The sequence below is a fragment of the Neophocaena asiaeorientalis genome, unplaced genomic scaffold (assembly GCF_003031525.2).
Source record: "Neophocaena asiaeorientalis asiaeorientalis breed wild unplaced genomic scaffold, Neophocaena_asiaeorientalis_V1.1 scaffold124, whole genome shotgun sequence".
In the NCBI taxonomy this organism is placed as follows: domain Eukaryota; kingdom Metazoa; phylum Chordata; class Mammalia; order Artiodactyla; family Phocoenidae; genus Neophocaena; species Neophocaena asiaeorientalis.
In genome coordinates, this window is record NW_020174135.1 from 11,894,357 (window position 1) to 11,906,811 (window position 12,455).

Sequence of the window (12,455 nt, forward strand, 5' to 3'; positions counted from 1 at the left end):
AATGACACTATCCAGCTGTGGTGTGGAAACGTGGGTTTAAACGGGCCGAATCATAAATTTAGAAACTGACTCTACAACTCACTGCTTGAGAAATCCTAGGCAAAGTGATTAACCTCAGTAGCCTCAGTTTCTTCATCTGTAAAATGAGACACATATATACACGAAGAGACAATGCATATAAAGTGTCTGGCCTATAGCATGTAGTTATTATCAGCATTTTGCCTATTCTCCAGGCAGGCACAGGCTCAGGGAATAATCATAATGGCCAAAAGGCTGGTGCAGGATATTCACATTTAATTCACTGCTATATTTTATCGAACACCTGGTACCTGCTTGCTACAGACATCTTTGTCCACTGTCTCTTTTGATGTCTGAATTCCCTTTACAACTGTCCTGTTCAGGGCTTGTCTAACCTGGGCAGAAACACTTCCAGAGACAGGAATTCAGCAATACCCAAGGAAGCCCGAACGTAACTCTGACTCTTGGAAATAAATGTTTCTTTAAAAATATTTAGTGGGAAATGATATAACTGTAGGAAGAAGCATTTGCTTTATAATTCCAGAACTAATCTATAACTGTCTTCTCTATCTTTTATGTGCCACACACACACAAAGCATAACATGTTATTGACTTTGTATTTAAAAGAGTCGATTTTGTGTGTGGGAGGGATGAAATACAGCTCAAAAAATGAATTTGCCATTCATTCATCGTACAATTTTATCAAGCAATAGTTTCCTGTAGTTCAACAACGGTAATCCTCAGCTCAAATATTTAATAACCTAGGAGACTGTTTTGTTTGTTCTTTTCCTTACCTGTAGGTTGAAATGTTCCAAATACTGTACCTTGATTGCTCAGCATCCTGGCGGCGGTGGCTTGGTACACCCAGACACTCCCAGAATGACTCAGAGGGGTGTTGTTACAGCACGCTTAGAGTCGTTTTCTCTCTCTCTCTCTTCTCTTCCAAGAAGATGAATTTCAGCCGCAAATTCTTAAGCACCCTCCCCAAATACCTACAAATCATCAAGTGGATTTTTTTTCTCACTGATCAGTGTTATTCCCACCGACACCTATGACAGCTCTCCCGTACAACAGAGGAATAAGCCGAATCTTACACGTTTTCAACAAATTACAGACATTGCACGATAAAGGCTCCCTTCTACTCACTGAGGACTATAATCTCCTTTCCACACATGGAGAAACTGAGTCAGGAAAGATATGGCAACTTCACCTTAGAGTTTCTGAGATAGAAAAAAAGTTTCCAAAACCCAGATTTATAATCCTTAACCCTGACTATGTCCATTTCGAGAATCCAACAGTTTAACATGTTTTCATACTTCTTGTCTTATCATCATCTAGCGTTTGAGAAGCCTAAAATTCCATCTAGAAGAAATTTTATATTAAACAACAACCTTTTCTGGAAAATAATTTACATGAATTCTGATAATGTACATGAATTTACATGAATTTTACTAAGATGCAAACTTAGTAAACTTAGGGGGAAAAAAACTAAGTGAAAAAAATAAAGATCAGTACTCCAGAGATAAACCACAGACAACCAGATGGCATAGGTGGAATAATTTGCCTTTAAAATCCTTAATACTCTGTGTAAAGGCATAAGCGAAGCAGAAAATTCACATCTTGAATTTGGAAACTTTTGTTTCATGCCATAATGCACTTAAGGTTGTATGATTTATATTAAGAAATTACATGTGTGTGTATACTCAGAAGGCAAGGAAAATGCATAAAATAATTTTAACCAACTTAGATTTGGTTGATGGATGTAGAGAAAAGAGAGATGACAGTGTGGGAAAGAGAATTCATCTCGGAGTTGATTCTGAGCCATACTCCATTGCTCACTGGGTATTAATCATAGGCAAAATATTTAACTTCTCTGGACCTCGGAATCCTTCACAGTAAAAAAGAGGGAGGTGTTGGACCTGTTGTCCTTATGTTCCTTTTGGATGTAAAGGTCAAAAAGTGAAAGCCTGCCTTTACCTAACCAAACAGAGCTCAATTACTCTTGAAAATGGAGAGTATAGAATACCTTTGGATGTGACATAAAAATGAAATAAAAATTAAACATATTAGTTCATTAATGACTGGGTTTTAATTCATTAGGTAACAGAGCTATATGATCTGGTGACTTCACATTCAGCTGTTCAAATATTTGCATATATACACTATGTTATCATTTTCTTTTCTTATATAATTCTTATAGGACAAAAGGAACAAATAGAAGAATCAAAATGCAACCTTTCCAAAGTATCCAGTAGAAATAAGAATTTCAATACAACTGGTAGGAATGTACATTGGTCAACTCTTCTGGGAAGTAATTTAGCAATATGTTACCTTATTAGTAATCATCTCCTTCAGCCCAAGAATACAGCTTTTAGAAATCTTTCTTAAGGAAATAATTACAGATAAGGTCAGTGATTAACGTACAGAAATGTCCACGTTTGTATTATTTATAACAGAAAAGCTAGAAACTAGCTGAATGTCCATCAATAAGCAAATAACTAAAAAAATACTCACAAAATTAAGTTGTCTAAGAGTAGGTTAAATATATATATATATAAAATATGTATATGGAAACTTTTGTTTCATGCCATAATGCACTTAAGGTTGTATGATTTATATTAAGAAATTACATGTGTGTGTGTACTCGGAAGACAAAGAAAATGCATAAAATAATTTTAACTGTCGTTATTTCTGGCTAATGAAATTAAAGAGTATTTTAATTTTCTTTCTATAGTTTCCTGTATCTTCCAAATTTCCTACAGTCATCATATGTCATTTCTTATGATTAAAAAGTTATGTTTCTTTTTTTTGGAACTTTTGAATTTTATTTTATTTATTTTTTATACAGCAGGTTCTTATTAGTTTTCTATTGTATACATATTAGTGTATATATGTCAAAAGTTATGTTTCTTGACAAGTTACTTTCCAAAAGCTGTCTGTCACGACTGGGCCTTTGCATAATAAATCTCCCATCAGCCAATTACTACTGTGTTGTACAACAGATACCTTCTGTTTTAGTTGTTGATAAAGGGATACACAGGTTTAAAAAAATAATAAAGTTGTGCTTCTTAAGAAGTTAGTAATTCCAGAGTTTCCCTTGATGAGGTCTAGGACTGCTCAGTGGCCCAGCAGAAGCTGATGTCACACCCCAGACCAGAAAACAGCCCCGACCCCTTCAAGATGAGCCAGGTCAGGGAAGACGGAGCCCGAGGGTCTGGGGCACAGGATCCCCCAGCAGGAAGGGAGCACAGGTGGGGCATACCTGGCCCTCCTTCTCCTCCTTCTTCCTCCTCTTCCACAGCACCAGCCCACGTGCTGACTCAGTTGCCACTGTGATCTCTGCCTCACTACCTGATGCAATAAAGCATTCAAGGAGGAGCGATGGTCAACTCTGAAGGAAACCTGGCTGTGACCAAGTCCAAATCCCTGTCTCACTCAAATGTCCATCAACTGATGAACAGATGGATAAAATATGATATATCCATACCATAGAATTTTTTCAGCCACAAAAAGAATGAATTACGGATACACGCTGCAAAGTAGATGAACTTTGGAAATACTATACTAAGTGAAAGAAGCATAATATGCTTTTAAAAGGAAACGTCCAGAATAGACAAAGCTATAGAGATATAAGGTAGATTAGTAGTTGCCTAGACTCGGGGTGGAGACTGGAGGAAATAGGTAGTGCTGCTAAAGGGCATGAGGTTCCTTTCTGGGGTGACGAAAATGTTATACAAATTAATCATGACAATGGTTACACAACTTTGTGAATATACTAAAAGTCACTAAACTGTACGCTTTAAATGGATGAATTGTACAGTCTGTGAACTGTATCTCAATAAAGCTGTTACCAAAAAATAAATAGATAGATAGGTAAATAAATAACCAAATTCCTTGTCTGCACCTGGAGAAAACTAAGCCCACAGTGTCTTGTGTGCACATGTTTAAAAGCGATATGAGTAACACATTTAACTACATGACTTGTCATAACCATTTTACATAAGTTCTATTTTTATTCCATTTTATAACTGAAAAGGAAAAAACTACAGAGGCACAGGGCTGCTGAGTAACTTCCCCCAGGTCCCAACGTTAGTAAATGGTGGAACCAGATTTAAATCCAGGGAGTGCTCTTAATAAGCACACTTGTATTAAACACCATAGTCTTGTGTTTAATTTGAGATTAAATGTACCCATTTAATGAGGAGTGTGGGCTATATTATGTGGGATATAAGAAATACTCCTTCTTCTAATAAGCATTAGTCCTATGTGATGACAGGACCGCTTAAATGAGAAGAGAATGTAAGAATTCACACGTCTCAAAAACATGAAGCCAACTAGCTTCACATGGAACAGGAGGAAATTCTCAAGGAGGCTTCCAAGGAATTTGGGGGAAGAGGAAGAAATGTATGAATCAACCTACACTGTGTAGTATGTAAGGCCCCATGGCAGGCTCTTCAGAAGAGAACTGTTAAGCCCTGGTCCCTACCTCCTAAGATGGGATTTAAGGGTGATTCCTTCCATCCAGTGTCCTTTTGTTCCCACACCTGGAGGACTCTGTGATTTGCTTGTTGTAGCTCCAAATCCATTCAATGAAAAACTTGAGACCAGACATTTCTTCACTGTGCCCTGTTCTGTACTTGTACCCCTTCATACACACCCACTTCTTATGTGCATTGGAGCCTGGTCCCTCCCTAGACCCTAAGCCACAGGGAGAGCAGGACCGCGTTTTATTTATCTATACATCCCTTAGAACTGACACAGTGCTTTGCACACTAAACATTAAATAAACATCTTAAATTTGTAAAAGGACACATGAGAGGATATCTAGCAGTAGAAAGCAATTTGTAACAATGGTATGGTGCAGACAGTGGTCATTATGAAAGGAAACGGTGTCCACTTCCAAGAAAGAAAGTTGCTGTTTGAATATTTAGGAACGTAAAGAATTAAAAATTATAGTAGGTAAATCAAAGTTTTCTTTTTTACCCAATTAGATCAAAATGTTTATGCTACTGGTTCTTCAACATCATCGTCCCTCAGAATCACGTAAGGGTGGGGAGTGCGGAATCAGGAGAGGAAGTACAATCAGATTGCACATTCCCAGACCCAAATCCCTGGAGACTGTGATTCGATGCGTCTAGGCCCTGGAATCAGAAATCCTCCCAATGGTTCAAAACTGGTTGTTCACAGCTCATGCTTTCAAAATTACAGGCTTCTGGCACGTTACACACCGACAGAGGCCATCCAATAGCGTTGAGCAGTGCACAGCTTGTGGGATCTTAGTTCCCTGACCAGAGATCAAACCCAAGCCCCCTGCAGTGGAAGTGCCAAGTCCTAAACACTGGACCATCAGGGAAGTCCCAGTAGTGCTGATTCTGACTTGAGACTGCCCGGATCCCAGCTCTGCCATTTACGGACTCCATGGCCTTGAGCAAACTACTAAATCTCCCTTTGCCTCAGTCTCCGCATCTGTAAAATGGGGGTGACGTTAGCAACTCCTCATGAGAATTAAATGAGATAATACATGTAAAGTGCTTAGAATAGTGCCTGCCACCAATAAATGTCCAGTAAATATTAACTATCATGATTTCTATTCTCTAAAAACTGTAGAGAAGTTATAAATCTCAGAGAGATTATTTTTCCCATATAGTAAACATAAGGAAAAAAGGGGTAGATTTATTTTAATTGGAAGAAAAATTGATAGTCTTAAAACTTGAGAGAAATTAAGAATTGACTGTATCACACACATACAAGCACACCCACATAGGCACACATACATACACCAACACAATTCATGTGCAATTTCCACTTTCTACATTTAGGTCTGGGTGTCTTGTAAACAGCAAAGAGCAACAGCAAAGGAACAAATATGAAAAACAAAAATAAAAGTGGAATTTACTAATAGTGAGAGAGGAGGATGAAGACCTGGAAGAGGGGACTCTAATATTTCATATTAAATAATGGACATTTTTCATTACTATCACTATGACGACTTATATTTTGATCTTTGTAGTTCATAGGTTTTTATTGCATACCCAGCCTTTTCCCCACAGAAATTGTATGTATATTATCTCTTTCAAAGTCAGTTATGGGCTATGATTCCAATTTTACAAGTGAGGAAAGTGATGTTAGAAATTTAAATGTAAATGGATTAAATGCTCTAACCAAAAGATACAGACTGGCTGAACGGATACAAAAACAAGAAATTTAAATAACAAATAGTAGGAGATAGAGTCCAGCTCACACCCAGATCTCAGACTCAAAACACTAAGCCTGCTCAAATACCACACTGCCCTCTAATGCGTAAACAAATTTTCTTTTAAATAAATATGGAGTCAAGAATGGAAGAAAATTAATGAAACAAAGAAAATACCTTCCACTTTTATTATCAGTTTTCTTTTCCAAGGAGATTTTGAAGGGCAAGTGACAACTCACCACAAGCTGAACCACCATCCTGTTCACTTGGTTAGAATCAAGCCCAGTCCTGCCGCTCTGTGCTCAGTGCCATTCATTGGCAGAGGGTCAAGGCTGCCCTCTGTGATAGTGACTCCCACACGTCCCTCTATTATGGAGCCGGCTTCTTGCACACCCCTAAACTGAATTATATTGTCAGTTACACCACTTGTTAGTATTACAAAGATGCTGTATTCACTCTCCTTGTGTGACATAATGCGTCGTTGATATGTGTTTTACACCTATGTTTTTCAAGCTCTTAGTATTCCAGAATTTGATGAGCATACTAGTATTTACCTACTGTTACTAGTCATGGCTTCACAGGAAGAGACCATTAGCCAGAGAAGGAGGAGCCTGAGGAAAGTGGAGCGAGTCTTTGAGTAGATCTGGAGTAGAAGGAGGTTGTGTGAGAATGGCAAGATCCATCCTCTTTACCTGCCCAAAAGATTACAAGGATGCCTGTAATAGCTGAGCAGCCATAACAGCAAGGCTAGCTTTCAGTTAGGAAAAAGAAAACCTAAAAAGGAATGCAGTTCCTTTAAAAAAAAAATCAGTAAATAAGATTATTGGCACATGAGTCGAGAATTAAATAGAAAGAAGAAAAACGAGGTACAAATTAAACTGAGATTTCTTACTCGATAAATCAAACCTAGCATTTGATTCCTGAATTTAAAATCTACACTACACAGAAGGTATTAGCAGGTCTTTTCAAGGAGGAGATAAATTACCAAGTCATTATAAAGATCATGAGATGGGGGCTTCCCTGGTGACACAGTGGTTAGGAATCTGCCTGCTAATGCGGGGGACACGGGTTTGAGCCCTGGTCTGGGAAGATTCCACATGCCACGGAGCAATTAAGCCCGTGCGCCACAACTACTGAGCCTGCGCTCTAGAGCCCGCGAGCCACAACTACTGAAGCCCGTGCGCCTAGAGCCCGTGCTCTGCAACAAGAGAAGCCACTGCAATGAGAAGCCCGTGCACCGCAATGAAGAGTAGCCCCCGCTCGCCGCAACTAGAGAAAGCTCGCAAGCAGCAACAGAGACCAAACACAGACAAAAATAAATATTTATTAAAAAAAAAAGATCATCAGATGGGTTTTAGGTTAGGAGGTGTTTTTAGGTGACTAATAAGACAAACCTAATGTCAGAAAGAGGCTTCTGGGTTTCTTCGTCTTGAAAAACACCTTATGTTGCTTTTCCCCCTCACTCTCCCACCATAGACAGCAGTGTTTGTGCTAATGAGACAATCTTATCCAAGGTCTAAGCAGTTATATAGGCTGTTGGGGCAATTAATCTGGGTGGAGAACACAAATTTTGTATGTTCCAGCTCCAAAGTGCTGGCATTATTATTATTTTTTTTTTTTTTAGTTTTTTTTTGTGGTACGCGGGCCTCTCACTGTTGTGGCCTCTCCCATTGCGGAGCACAGGCTCCGGACGCGCAGGCTCAGCGGCCATGGCTCACGGGCCCAGCCGCTCCCCGGCATGTGGGATCTTCCCGGACCGGGCCACGAACCCTCGTCCCCTGCATCGGCAAGCGGACTCTCAACCACTGCGCCACCAAGGAAGCCCTGGCATTATTTTAACTTCAACATCTCTACCATGAAAAATCTGAGTGCCAACCCCAGAGTTAAGAAGACTCTTCCCGAGAATTATATCATCTCTTGTTTGATGCAGCCTCACAGTTACATGTGATCTGTCAGCCTGAACGGAGCATATTCAAAGTTTAGTGCAAATACTATCTTTGCTTTATATAAGAGGTAATCAGCATACACTAAATACTTCTGACTTAGAGAAAAAACAACTATCGTCTTCCAACTGCTGGTGTACAATCATTGAGGAGCTGGAATCTAGTGGAAAGCTTTCTGTCCTTGTCACACTATATGGATACCCATAGTGGCAAAGTGTGGCAAATTATTTTTTAGTCATCTGACCAATATTTGCACATCACTTACCATCTGTCAGACATTACATCATCAAATGTTTCATTGATAATCCCCATGGCCCAGACTGTCCTCGAATCTCTGCACACTGCACAACTTATGGTATCAGAATTGAGTCAGTGGTCTCTAGCTCCCCTTTTCTCTGACTCTCCTGGTATCTCTCTTCCTCGGCATGAAACTTTAAATTAAGCCATACACAAATTATATTCTCATCTTTCATGGTGACACCCGCTTAGCTTGGGGCAAGTTACTCTCATCTCTTCTTCAAGTCTTCATTTTCTTACCTTTAAAATGAAGTTAATAACATCTACTTCTTGGGGAAATGGGAGAAATAATTAGCCCTGAAATGCTTTGAAGACGAAAAATACCACATTATTCTTTGTGCTCATTGTCTGGCAGAAGATGTGAATTTTCCATTTGCAATGACGTGTTCTTCAGGAAAACCAAAGATGAGACTGGACTAAAAGAGTTTGTATGGTCAATTCTTGGCAAATGAGCAAACAGTCTATAGTTGCATTCTTCTTAAAGAATATACACTCTCCTAACCAACTGTTTTGAGCACAGATGCGAAAGAGAAAGAACCCAACATTTATTTTGCCTTTCCTATGCAAATCTCAGATAACCAAATAGTTGGTAAAGAGTTTTCTCTTTATAGACGTATTCCAGCTAATGAATAAAGAAGAAATTATAAGACTGGAACACCATTTTATAACTCCTAAGAAACTAACACATCTAGGCTATGATCATCAATGGTTGATACCATCACAAAAAAAGACTTAATCAGACATTGTGTATTTCTGGATGGAAGTTCACAGCATCAAACTGTGAAGTAGTTTAACCAAAACGAGTAGAACATGAATACGATCAAACGTCTAGATTTAACTACAAATTTCAGGAAATATAAGAAATAAAAGAGAACTTTATACCATAGAGATTCCATCAGCAAAATCCAGACTACAAGAAACTCTACGAGCATATGACTTATTTTCTTCAACAATTAAACTGCAAGGACAAAAAGAGTTCAAGGGGGAACCTATTAATTTGAAGAAACTGTCAAGTAATCACAATTATTTGGATCGTGTTTCACACAAACTGTAAATAATGATAGTGATAATAAGAGGAGATTTGAAGACTAATTGGATACGGATGATATTAAAGAAACAGATGTAATTTTTTCAGGTGTGATTATTATATCAGGGTTACAGTTTTTTAAAATCTTTCTCAAGCAGAGATACTGCCTCATATATTTACAGATAAAATGAGGGTTCATTATAGTATTTTCTCTACTTTTAAATACATTTGAAATATTCCATACTTAAGGTTTAAAAAGAAAGAGAGAGGAAGAATTTAAGAGTTAAAAAGGAGAGAAGTATACAGCCTCTGGATACAAGAAACAGGGGAAACTGCTAGTTACAATGAGTTAATTTTGAAGACAGATCATTTTTCCAATTCAGGAACGATTTCAGGGATGAGTAGCACCAGAGTGATCAGAACTAAGCAGGAGTGGAGGTGGGCTTGGTGGCGGGGAGAAAACCAGAATTCAAGAGAAGCAGTTGAGCCAAAAGCTTAACCTCTCTGAGTCTCAGTTTCTTCATCTGTGAAATGGGAATGATAATAGTACCTACGTCATAGAGTTATTGTGAGGATGAAATGAATTAATACAAGTAAAGTGTTCATAGTTTAGCATATTGTTGATGTATGATAAAAGTTATTGTTATTATTTACAGATTTTTAAATCTAACCAGCTGATGCTCAATATTATTAATGATAAGGGAAACATAAATTAAAACCATGAGATACCACTATACACTCTTAGAACTGCTAAACTTAAAACAAGTGGACACATCCATGTTGGCAAGGATGTGGAGGAACTGAAACTCTCATACATTGCTGATTGGAAGGTAAAATTACTTTAGAAAGCAATGTGGTTTCCATACAAAGGAATACTATGTTATTTTTTAAGTGAACAGTGAAGACATGAAACAACATGGTTGAATCTCAAAACATACGGAGCCAAAGAAGCTAGACATAAAAGTGGACATACTGTATAATTTCATTTGCACAAAACTATAGAAAAGATAAATCTAATCTATAATGAAAGAGTTAGTAGTTGCCTGGTACCAGGAGCAGCAGATTGATGAGAAGAGGCAACCTTTTGTGGTGATGAAAATGTTCCATATCTTTATTGTAGTGGTGGATACTCAGAAGCATGCATTTATCGAAACTTATTGAACTATACATTTTAAAAAGTGAGTACATTGTATTATATACATTATATCTCAATAAAGGTAATTTATAAAAATCCAATCAGCTAATTGAATGGATGTGTGATTCTGTATTGGATCCTGAACCGGAAAAAAGAAGAAAGGAAGGAGGAAAGGAAGGAAAGAAAGATGGAAGGAAGGGAGGGAGGAAGGGAGGGAGGAAGGAGGTGGGAAATATTTTTTTCTTGAGCTCTATAAGACATTATTGAGACTTTGAGACAATGGGAAATTTTTGTATGAGGTCCATGGATTAGGTAACCGTATTACATTAATGCTAATTCCCTGATATTGATAGTCATACTATGGAGATGTAAGAAAACGTCTTTGAGAAAATACACGTTGAAATATTTAGAGGTAATGGGGCAACGTGTCTGTGATTATTCTCAACTGGGAAAGAGAGATGATGAAGCAATATGGTAAAATGGTAACATTTGGAGAACATGGTGAAACATACAAGGGAAGTCTTTGTATTATTATTGTAATTATTCCATAAGGCGGAAAAGGTTAAAAACAATCTATCTGAGCAACTTTAAATAGGTAGAAATTTAAAATTTTAGTAGTGACTTTATTTCACTTATACAGTAAAACAATTAAATTGGGAACAACAAATCAGATATTGTGAAGCTGAGATAGAATATTCAAATAAGCAGAGCCCTAGAACTGGCCTAGAAAGAATTAGGAGGTCCAACCTGGGCAAGAAGAAAGCAGGATGGTCCAATGGTCAGGGTCTGAAGAACTGTCCCTTCCAATGAACAAGAGTGTGGTGTGGCAAATCAGGGGCTGGTCGTTCCCACCCAAAGCCGAGCTCTGAAGGAATCAAGCTCCTTTTTCCAACCTCCCATCCCCCCTCCCTGATCCCCTTACCCCACTGTAGTGCTAAAAGGAAGCTCTGGAACCAGGCTGTGACGATAAGGATGAGAGTAAACAAAGCAATATAATTTTAGGAAGGTCAAGAGTAGCCACTCTTTAGAGGATATTTGTTTTTCTCTTCATTGTCTTATATTTCCAATGTATTTCAATTAACATATACAGTTTTCATAATTTTCTAAGACCCCATAGCAGAAGTGACAAGAAGAGAAACCAATACTTTCAGGAAGATATTCTAGATAAAAATGTATGTGCTATAGTTACTAATTGCAATTTTAGTCAAAATAATACCTAGATGTGTTATAACAATGGAAAAAAATCATGTAAAGCTAGAACACAAACTTACCGGAGTCCTTTATGCATATGAAAATAAGTTCTTTCTAGGCTTCTCTGAGACAAATGATTATATATGAGGTTGAACACATAGAGGAAGCAAAATCTAGGTCTCATCTTTACAATGCTATAGTTTAAAATGTTTAACAGCTATGAAAGAGCTATTGATGTCATAAATCATTGTATTATAAACGTGTGCATGGAAAGGTGTAGGCAGCCACAGTGATTACCCATGGATTCTCAGTATCTTTTCTAATCTAAAACACATTTGTCAATAACTAAAATCCAATTTGTATAAGCTGTGATTTTCACCTAAGTTGTGTAGTACCTTTGGGTAATCTTACCTAGAGCCAAAATGTTTAGTAATTCATAGTACTAGAAAATGTTCAAGTGTGAAAGAAAATTTTAGAATGATGAAGAAAGACATTATATAGATATATAAACATTATATATATTATGTATATATACACATATATAGTCGGAATTGTGTGCCACGCAGAGAAGCACTTGAGTTAACTAGCTGCTATGGGCTGAATATTTATGCCTCTCTTTCCAAAAAATAATATGTTGAAACGTAACGCCCA